Genomic DNA, 11,697 nt, shown 5'->3' on the forward strand with positions numbered 1-11,697 from the left:
AGTTTCAATAAAATCTATTCACTTTTAGTATAAAAAATATTCACCAAAACTTTTCAAAGAAATTGCAAAAATGCATAATTTACAACATTGGATTCTTTGACATTTTCTGAACTTTCCATTTGATTTTTATACCTCTGCAAAGTATTCTACGCGTAGAAAGAAGAGTGTACTTTAATTTATATTAATATAAGTTTTAATAAAATCTATTCACTTTTTGTATAAAAAATATTTACTAAAACTTATCAAAGAAATTGCAAAGATGCATAATTTACAGCATTGCAATCTCTGATATTTCTTTGAAAAGTTTCTGTAAATATTTTTTATATTAATTTAAGAGAATAGATTTAAATGGCTCTTATATTAAATTAGAGCACACCCTTTTTCCTACGTGTAAAATACCTTATCGAGTTATAAATCGATTTGCAAAGGTTCAGGCTATATTTTCTAGACATTTGTTAGACATATATTTATAAAGATTTTCACGGAAATCTGTATCTTTTGTTCTCTATCGTATCGAAAGATAAACAAGTTTAGAAAGAATTGTTTTTTACCTGTATGGGTTGTTTTGGGGGGGTAGAGTGCGTATGTGTGCCTGTCCCGAGAATGTATTCTTTTCAATGTTGTTTAAATAATAATTTGATATTCTATAGAATATCAAAGTATTATGTTCGATGTCTAGGAAAACTCTGTAAAAAGTCTTATTTCCGACTTCGTCTGAAGGCCCATTGCATTCATAGTAATGGCAAAGAATTACTAGCAATGACTGATTTCTTACTTTGACGGTAACATAGATATATAAAATCACACGTATTTAAATCTAAACTTAAGAACACAAACGCCGCCCTAGCGGATAATTATCGTACTCGATATTTAATCATTTTCAACAACACAACTTCACCAAAAACGCTTATCTCGATCTTCCTCCTTGTATATATCTTCGTTATAATAATATAACAAAATACACTGAGCCATGCAGTCACGCAGACAGGCATACAAATAAATAAATAAATAAATAAATAAATAAATAAATAAATAAATAAATATATCGATAAAAAAGAAAAACAAAAAACAAAAACAAAATAGCAAACAACAAGAATAGGCTACGTGATAAAATAGTATACACAGGTATGCAACGTTCTCGTACATAAAGAAAAAAAGAACTAAAAAAAAAACTAAAAAAAAAAACGACAAAAAATATAAGAGAAAAAAACGAATCTGAATAGGATGGAAATGTCACTTCACGATCGGATTATCGAAACGATTCCGAGGCGCAGTAGGAGTAATCGAACGATGGCTATTATGTTTTGTTGGCGTTCAGCCTATGTACCATCAATATTGGTAGATTGTACTGTGTACAAAGAGGGAGAAAGAGAGAAAGAGAAAGAGAGAGAGAGAGAGAGAAAGAGAGAAAAGTAAATATGAAAACAATGATATATAGGAAAGCAAACAAGTCGGCCTCAGCTAGCCTTTATCGGTGGCCATTGAACGTCCGTTGTACAATTTAAACAAATCGATTCGCGTCGTCGATCGACGACCACTCATCGGTTAAAAAGTGACATCGATGCGGCTGTGTTAGTCGAGGATGACAAGGGAAACAAAACTACGACGAGAACTGATACTTCGAGGGGGGAAGGTTTACCCCCCACCCCCTCGTCCCCGCCCACCACTTTGTTTTTATTTTTTTCACCCAAAAACTATATCATAGTACTGGGTGTAACTGAAAACATTTACAAATATTTTCTATTTGTTTTATAGTTGTTTTTTTGTTTCAATGGTATATGCAACAGGAGGGATGAGTTTGGTAACACGACTATCTCAAATAATTCGTAAGTTTTTTTAATTGTTTATATTAATCGAATAATAGGATGATAGTGTGTTAATACTTTAATCTGAATTTGTATTATGTTAATTGGAAAAGAATTTTGAAGCCAAGGAAAGTAAGAGACAATTCATGAGCGCATATATGCGCCTGTAGAATTTATAGAGTTCATTTGTTCATCGAAATGTTAGTTCGTCTACAATTTGACAGTGTTGATACTTTAATCTGAATTTTAATTATGTTAATTGAAAAAGAATTTTGAGCGAAAAAATGTTGAAAACAATTGATGAGCGCATATATGCGCCCTAAGTCAACGTGGATTCTTCTCGTTGGACGCATATATGCGCTTATAGCATTATAATAGTTCATTTGTTTATCGAAATGTTAGGGTTATTTTAAGCTTTGTTTTTTCTTTCGAATGGAACGTCTAATATTTTTTTAGGTTTAATACAAGATGTATCATGTTTTTGATTCGTCTCTCTGTCTCTCTCTCTCTTTCTCTCTCTCTCTCAAATAATGTTGTATTAATATTATATAACAATTATCTAGCATATTATATTCGGTATTTGCGGCATGTTTTAACATAAATGTATCCTAATGGTTAAACGTAGTAGTAACATTGGTTGGTCAGCTTGTTCATCAGATATAACATCATTAACATTACAAAATGATATTTATCGCGAACCACCAATGACAATAGAAGATTTGCGAGAATGTATTATCAGTGCACATGTGTTGCAATAATTACAGAAACATTGTAAAAAATTTTCCATTTGTAAATATTGTGATTATGTAAATGGATTGACTGTAATGGACAATACCTCGACACACATCATATTTGAAATAAATATTATTTTATATAATTAATATTTCAGTATTATTATATTTATTTTAAATTTCACACACACACATTGTAGAATAATTTTTTGTAATAATTTATCCAAATCCGATGCAAAAAGTATTAGATATTTTATTTTACAAAATCTAAAGATTATTTTAATATCATTGATCTCAACAAATTTTAAGATAATAAAAAATAGATTAAAGTATTACAACAATTTTTATTCGTAGTTGTCATTTTAACAGATTTAACCCTTTATATATAATCTTTAATCTTGACATTCGGTTTGCATAAATGAATGGATACGTTTCTAACATAATATATATTGTTTATATCTAGGTGATAAACATTTGTTTATAGATAATAAATAAAAATGTTACAGATAGAAGAGAAAAAACGAAAAAGAAAAGAAAAAGTAATGAATTGGGGAAAAAAAAATTAGGTATAGGGTTGATATTTATTTGATCCATATATAGGTCAGTAGGAAACTAACAATGAAATATTTAAATGTTTCTACGGGAAAACAAAACGCGACAGGGGTAGAATGAGAAATAGAAGGAGGAGTAGGTAAAAGGCAATATATGCACGTTTTATGATTTATGGGGTTAGGTGAGAAACGACAATCGACTGACCCCCGTCCCGAACGAACCTCATGTTTTCAACCTTTTGGGAATTTCAAAGATTTATTGAGAGATTTTAGTCGCGAGATGCGCTTCTGTTAGAGCGTGTCACCGTTTTTCCTATTTTATACGCCAGATGTCTCCTCGGAAACTGAACTATGGGAAGATTAAATTACGTTTTCCTTGATATTTATCATATATAGTCAATGTTTATTTATTTATTTGTTCATTTTATTTTACGATATAAACTTATTAACATAAAATTTATTAAAAGAGTAACAGTCAGGTAAAAAAGAAACAAAAAACAAGGAAATAAAGGTTACAGAAAAATTGTTTGTATTAAAAAACGCGCGAATATGTAATAATTTTTGTTGTTGCATGTTTTATTAAATAAACTAATTTTTATTAGAAAACCAATATGAGATAATGTATATTATATAAGTGCTGAGAATAAACAAATTGATCGATTACATGATGCAAATGATTGTACAGGTTATAATCACCAACATCAAGCAACAAAACTTCTTATTCGATAGATTTACCATCATTAAAAAGAAATAAAGTATCATGAAACTTATATATAGAAAATTACATTATTCCTATCAAATATTTCTACTTTAAAACAGATTTTTACAAATTTTTGTATTGCATTCAAACGTACGTTTGCAAATGAAACAAAAGAATAAATCAAATAACGAACTTTCGGGGAGGGTGAAACAATGAACAGTTGTAAAGTCGTTGTATGCGTATTATATACGAAGGGGAGGAGTGGGGAGTGAGGAGGAGTGAGAGGGAAGGAAAGATAGGGGTTGAAAACGTTCGGTATACGTAAGCCGTACTCTTTCCTGTTTGCTTCCGTTAGTTTCCGTGAGATATACAACAAACTTTGTTTCGCAATGGAAACTAAAATCCATCTCTTTTACTTAATATATATATATATATATAACGATAACGGCAAGGGGGTGGTTATGGGGGGTGTGGGGTATCTAGCATATCTAAAATAACGTTTACTCGTTACCGAGAACAGAAAATTTTCCACTTTTCTCTCGTTACGTAACGCACACAATCACAATTTAACTCGACTTACATTATATTATTACTACATATATATACACACACACACATATTTATATATGTATATATAATATACATCCTCTTCCTCCCGCCCCCCCCCCTTCCCCTACTCCTTTGCGGACAATCTCTTTTGTTCGTTAACGAACCTAAAGTCTGAGAGCACACGAAGAGGAAAAGGAATTAAAAGGCGATATTCGTAGTTTCTCTCTTACTAACGTTTCGACAAATATAATAGAAGGAAATATTCTAGGAACGTTTGAAACGATTTTCAACGTATCCGAGGTAACGTTGGTAACGTTGATAAGAAACCAAGAAGGAGACTAGCTAACCGAGCTTTTTCCCGTTAACAGTTTCGATGGAGGAAACATCATAGCTGAGGTGTTCTCTCTTATCGAAGGTGGCTAAGGGGGTTGGGGATGAGTTAGAAGGGGAGGATGGGGTAAAGTGGAAGGGGTGAACTCAAAGAGACGACGACGACGACGACGACACACAATGAGACGGAAATCTGGTGGAAAAAACGGATACCCGTTCTTCTACCGGTGAGATAAAAAAGAGAAATATACAAAGAATATCATTGAGGAAAGAAAAAAAAGAACGAAAGAAAATGCTTCCTTCTATCATGCGTTAACTTCCTACCTACCTATACCTACCTATAACTACCTACTGGAAGAAAATATAACGACGAACAGTAGCGAGCAAGCAAGCAAGCAAGGAAGCAAACAAGCAAGGAAACAAGTGGATGAATACAAGGATCGAGCTTCAATATGTGATGTGCAAACAAGAACTCCTACTTAGCTCACGACTCATGTTATAAAGTTTCTCTTGAAACGACATTAGCTTTCTATCTTTCTCTCTCTTTTATCAATTTCCCTCTCACCTGTCCCTTTCCTATTCGTAATTTCATCTTTGTTTTTTTTTCTACGATCTTTGATAAATAAATAAAATGAACTTACGAATGAGTATTAATATCGTTTATATGTTACAACATACGATACATTTATTTAACCGCTCAACTTACAACTACGGGCATAGCCCGTAGTACGATGATCGGTCTAAAAGTGAATATTACGGGCATAGCCCGTAGTACGATGATCGGGTTAAATATAAGTATTAGTGGCGGGCCTTTTTAAAATTATAAATATTTGTATCAAAATTTATAATATAATAAAAATATAATAAATAAAAATTTACTTAACGTAAATCGTCGGTTGAGGGGTTAATAAAAATGTCAGATATAAATGTTAGCGGCAGGCATTTTTAAAATTAGAAATATTTGTATCCAAATTTATAATATAATAAATATAATCAAATAAAAATAAAATAAAAATTTTCGATAGTAAATCGTAGATTTAGGGGTTAATAAAAATGATAAGAATTATTGTTTCATTTATAACGCAATTAAATTTCTATACAACATTTTACATGGGAGAGGGGAGGAGAACTATTTTATAATATACGAAATCTGGAGTTAAAACCATCATTGTTTCATTTCTACTTTCTAGTACGTTGTTCCTATATTCGTGGTAGAAATAAAGAGGGGAAAGGAAAACGGGCAAAAGACATTACTTTTCCTCGGCTTTAAATGACATTACATAGCCGAGAGATCTCCTACTAAACCTCTTTTACCCCCTCCCCGACCCCAACCCGAAACCCCCTTTCCAACTCTCTTACTTGACGCTCGACATCAATTACTAAGGACAATGATAAATGTTTCCACCATTGTTGATTCGGGTCTTGATTCTCAACACCAGTATGTTTCTCTCTTGCTTCGTTGCACCAATACTTTTATTCACCTGCACAACCACCACCATCACCACCACTGTTACTGTCAAGGGGAGGTTTTAGGGGTAGGTTGAACGAGGTGGGGGGGGGGAATGGCGAAGGTTGGGAACGAGTTAACGCTTTGAGGTCAGGTCGACCGCGTTCGAAGCCGACGCGATTGAATTCGATAGACGGCCGTCACGCGCTATCGCGTTATACAGTTTTCCGTTCCGTTACGGATACCAGAGAGAGAGAGAGAGAGAGAGAGAGAGAGAGAGAGAGAGAGAGAGAGAGAAAGAGAGAAAAGGACGATTTTCACCCTACCCATACACCAAAACCACGTACTTTGTTCTTTTCGTTTTGTTTTTTCAATACGCAACACTCGTTTTTCCTCGATTTTAAACTCAACTACCAGCTTTAACACTTATCGATCCTATTTTCGGACCACCTTTTTAGTTTTGTTTTATTTGATTTGATTTGATTTTATTTTATGGAATGTGCAAGTGGTTTTTTTGTTCTTTTTAGTTTCTTTTTATAGATATCTGAAAGATAACGCCGAGTAGGATTTAATTTGTGCGAGAAAGTACGAAAGGGAAATTTATCGGTTGGAATTATTCGTGAATGGTAGCAATTAGTAACAATGGTGTTTACGGGGTTTAAGTAATTTGTTGTTTATTAAGTAATTATCATTGTGTGAATGGACTTTTCTTGTATTATTCTTTTTACTTTTTTCTATACATTTTTGATCGTTTACATTTGATATTAGTTTGTTTAGAATTCTTCGTTAACCAGTCATCGTACATTAATTTCGGATTTTCATCTTCCTTTAGTAATTTTGTTCTTGTAACTAACAATAAGATATAATTCTAACCTCTTTATTATACAATAAACACTTAGATTATTTATGACACTAGAATTTATTACAACTCCCAGACCCATTAACACCGATTTAAACTAATTGAATAAATGAAATAAATTGTAATAAGTTTTATCGACAATCTGGTAGAATTAGAATCTCTGCATCATATTTTTAACGTGAATTTTAACTTTAACAATGCGTAAAATTTCTATTAATTGTCTTTTCCGATATTATTCTAATTTACTATAGAAGTATTATATGATTTATTTCTAAAATATTGCTAATTATACTCAAAATATATACAAAATGTAAGTAAAATGTACTGCAATTGACATATACTGTCCCAAAATGTTGTACATATTCGCCACAGAGTGCGCTTCGATCAATTTCGTTTTCCCCCACCCTATAATTCGCATAGTTCCTATAGTGGGCGCTAGTAACAATGAGGTTAAGTAATTAAATCATATAACTGAGACGATAACGAGGGTACCAAATCTTCTGAAACGTCAAATAAAATTTTGTATGGTTCAATATATTCTCAACGTAACACAGAACGACAGCATAAACTCAAACGCGTATGATGATACCTCGAAAAAAATTCATAACCTTGAATATATCAAAGTAGCAAAAAGTATACTCGATTAACCCTTCTTTGCATGATTTTTTCTTTTTTTTTAAAATAAATCATGGTGATGTAATTAATGCTCTAGATTAAAGGAAAAATATTGAAAAAAATCCTAGTGCTATTTTTTGACAACTGCGTTTTGTTGTACGCAATAGTCGCTTAAAAAGTTGCCAGCAACAACAAATATACAGTACAAGGGTTTTAAGTACCTTTTTTTGTTGACTAAATATTATGATTGAAATTTCCATCATCATGCAAAGAAGGGTTAAACCGAGAAGATATTTAACTGAACAGGATCGATCACGAAATATATATCGATAGAAATTCTTAAAAAAAATAGTAATGAGGAAAGAGCTAACGGAAATTGATCGTCTATCTGACTAAATGAAAGAACAATTTTATCGAGAATAAGGTAAAATAGGTAACTTAGTTTTACCTGAATTATCTACGAACCTACTTCGAGCAAAAAAAAAACTCACTACGGATATTTCCCCTTCTTCTTCTTCTTCTTTTACATCCTTTTTTTTTATCCTTCTTCCATCAGATGAGGGAAAAGGGGACGGATGGGAAAGTGGTAGGAAGAGAAAGAGGAAGAGGAGGGGGAGTAGTAGAAGGGCGAAAGGTAGGCGTACTTTCTGCTTGTTTAGCTCTCCACGTTGGATTAATCCGTCTGTCGATGAAGAACAAGAGAACGAAAGAGAGACATGAGAGAGAAAGAGAGAAGGAAAGAGGGGAGGAGGACTGGAGTAACTTCAGAGAGAAGGGTTTGAAAAAAAAGGGTGGATCATGCTAGCGAGTTACGTACATATGTATGCACGTTGTGAAGGCTTACTATTTCTTTCCCTATCTCTCTCTCTCTCTCTCTCTAGATATATATATTTTGTTCTTTCCATCTTTGGTGAAACTGACGAAGGCGCGTCGGGATTTGTGGCCTTGATTTATGCCAAAACTGGCGCCGTTTATTATCGGTAGCGTTGAATGTGTGCATGCGTGAAATTGGAAACGCAGACAAGCGTCCATGCAAATTTAACTCGTCCGTCTACCTTCGCACGCTATTCACCGTCACCCGTCCGACAAAGAAACTTTACTGTCTAGCCGTGTTACCCTCCTTCTACCCTTCCCCTACTCTTTCACTATCTCTATTTCTCCTATGAAGTATCGTTACTCCAACTATCCCGAGTTGTCCGTGTGTCTCTACCTTCCTTAACCAAAAGCTTCCCTTCCATTCTCTCACCCCGTACAAATTCCATATCCCTATTTCGCCAAGGGAAGAAACCCTCAACGCGTTGCCAGCCCTCTTTTATCGCATTTCAGATTGCGATAAGTAAAAGCAATCCTACCAACGGATAAGAAAGTTCTTTTTATAACTACGAATCGGGGAATAATATAATTAATTAATAATAATGTATGTCTTCGGAAGGATTTTATAAAAAAAGAATCAGAACATTAATGATCAAGGTAATTAAAACAAAAACCTTCTTGTAATTAATAAATAGGTATCTTAGGAGATTTGGACATTTAAAAGAATTGGAACTTCGTTTTGATTAATTGGACGTTTCGTACCTTTATTGGGACTTCTTCAGCAACTGGAAATTTTATTTTTTTGTTATTTTTATATTGTGAAATACATGAGACCCATACATTATAAAATATTAATCTCTAACGTTCAGCATCTTTTTTGTTTAAGCGGACATACATTTTTGTAATATTCAAGTTGCTGAAGTAGTCCTAATAAAGGGAAGAAATGTCCAATTAATCAAAACGAGGTTCTAGTTGTTTTGAATGTCCCAATTCCCTAAGATACCTATTTATTAATAATTTTATTTTTGGACGAGAGAAACAACCTTCTTGTAATGTTTTTAATATGTATTTGTTTCAAATAAGATCATAATACACAAAAATTTCGGTTGCTGAAGAAGTCCCAGTAAAGATCCCAAAAAATTGAGATCAAATTAAACTTTATAACAAATTTTTCTCCACCTGTCCGATTTCCCTTAAGACACTTTTATTAATATAACTAATGTTAAACGCCTATTACAAGTTATTATTATTTTTCTATAGTATTAATGTTTATTTTAACACGATTTATATATTATTTTATTATTGTCATTAAGAAATTAGATTTTCATTTTGAATTCTTTTCGTTATAGCAGTCTGCTTTCACCGAAGTAATGTAACTGAATGCATCGAAAAGTATGCACATTGATCGTCAGTAGTCTTCTGTATTAATTGCTGATTTATTTTAACGTTTATAATATATTATATTACTTTTCAAATTATGTTGCAAATTGGATTAATCCAATACGTGATTCAATAGAATCAACAAGAGATACTTTATAGATAAAGTAAAATTTTATTGTTAATTATTATCACAACTAATCGTAGATTGCTGCCGACTATAGCCGGCGCTCCTAATAAAAAGGGTTAATAATCATCCGTATATTTGTAGAACGTAATTCGAGTCAATATGTAGAAATGAAATAGATCGTTTCTCGGAAATGTACTTATTTGTTTAGGTACGTGATACCACTTGAAAGAGTCAGGTCGTTTAATGTTTCGTCGTACCGAAAACCTCTCGAATAATTTCTATCGAAAGTAAAGAAAGAATAATCTAAATGTTTTTATGTTCGGGAGTGGTCAAGAAGTTTCGAGAATGACAGAAGAAAAATATCAAAGAGAAGGGATATCCATAGAGCTGTTCAGTTCAGTTCAATTTCAATCAGTGTTAGATGATAAACTAATAGATGTAAAATGATATCTGTGTAATTTAAATAAAACTATCATACTCTCATTTATTATTCACTGCACCACTTTTACCATACCTGTCTCTCTCTCTCTCTATATATATAAAAATAAAAAAATTAATTGATTAATTCCATATGATGTTTAGGAAAAGTACATCAGTATCTAATTGAAGTAATTCGATTGTATCGTAGTGACGATACGCGTAATGGGGTTAGTCAGAACCAGTATGAAGGAATTACGGGTGATCTGTAAGCGAATCTAGAACTCGGTGTTGCATGCGTTGGTGGTGGAGAACCTTGGCGAATGACGAAGGCACTAATGGGGAGTGACAGTAGCTAATTAATTAGTATCAAATGTAACCTCCCGCACCAACTACGGTTAACGGTACGTACCAACCTACGCGGATCTATGCGCATAGCTCTATCTAACTCGTTCCTGTATACGGCATTTGATACAACCGGTGGTGATTAAGCGCACGCATCCTAGAAACCAAATCCGTGTGCGCGGATCGTCGAACGCAGGAATATCCCTGTCGACATTCTACCGGACTTTCATTGAGACCTCGTAATCGCTGGCAATATTTTACCGGCAAAATATTCCACCTCGGTTTTTTATTTTTTATATATATATATATTTTTCTTCTTGTTTGTTTTTTTTTTTGTTCTCTCTCTCTTTTTCTTTTTTTTTTTTTCTTTTTTTCTGTGGTCCTACATAACCTCTCTTTCTCTCATTTTTTTATTTTTTTCCTATTTTATATATATATATATATATATATATATAGATATTTTTTTTTTACGTCACCAAAAATCGTCGGGCCACCAATAACGATTGCAATCGTCAGAATACATGTGTTTTTTTTTTTACGTTCGTTAACCTATATTTTTTTTTTCTTTATTTCTCTCTCTCTCTTGGTTATATGACGTCATTGTATTGGGATGGTATGAAAAAATACTACCCGAATAAATATGTCCTCGTGGTAAGGCCAAAAAAAAATTAATGATTTTCAAAATTGTCTCTCGATCGACGTTGATCTTTTGTTCTTTCTTTTTTTTTTTGTGTGTCTAATTGTGAGACGCATTTCGCGATTGAGGTTATGTTTGTTACAGATGATATAGAGAGGGAAAAAAGGACAGCCATTTTGTTTTATACAAATGAAAACGAAGATATTTCTTTGGTTTCGCGGTTTTAGAATTTGCTTCTTCTTTTTTTTTTTTTTTAAAAAAAGCGACGATCATCTCTCTACGTTCTAATTAATGCCGATCTTTCTTTTTACATCGACGTAATTAACATGCTCAGTTCCCGCATATTTATTTACTTTTCGGGGAAGAGAGAAGGGGTGGGGAGGGGAGGGGG

The 11,697-nt window shown here is 32.9% G+C and overlaps 1 protein-coding gene across 4 annotated transcripts in view; it reads left to right on the forward strand.

Annotated features, from left to right (window-relative positions):
* The window catches only part of LOC106787280 (heterogeneous nuclear ribonucleoprotein C-like), a 276,054-nt gene that overhangs the window by 89,342 nt on the left and 175,015 nt on the right, over positions 1–11,697 (forward strand). Inside the window, exon 1 of one of the 4 annotated variants that reach the window (XM_014749498.1) lies at positions 5,852–5,855. The exons of the other annotated variants lie outside the window; for them this stretch is intronic. The gene's annotated coding sequence lies outside the window, so the exon portion shown is untranslated. Of the gene's footprint in view, positions 1–5,851; positions 5,856–11,697 lie in introns of those variants that run through there. 4 annotated transcript variants of the gene reach the window in all.

Source organism: Polistes canadensis, unplaced genomic scaffold (genome assembly GCF_001313835.1).
Source record: "Polistes canadensis isolate GaletaPanama2010 unplaced genomic scaffold, ASM131383v1 scaffold_97, whole genome shotgun sequence".
NCBI lineage: Eukaryota > Metazoa > Arthropoda > Insecta > Hymenoptera > Vespidae > Polistes > Polistes canadensis.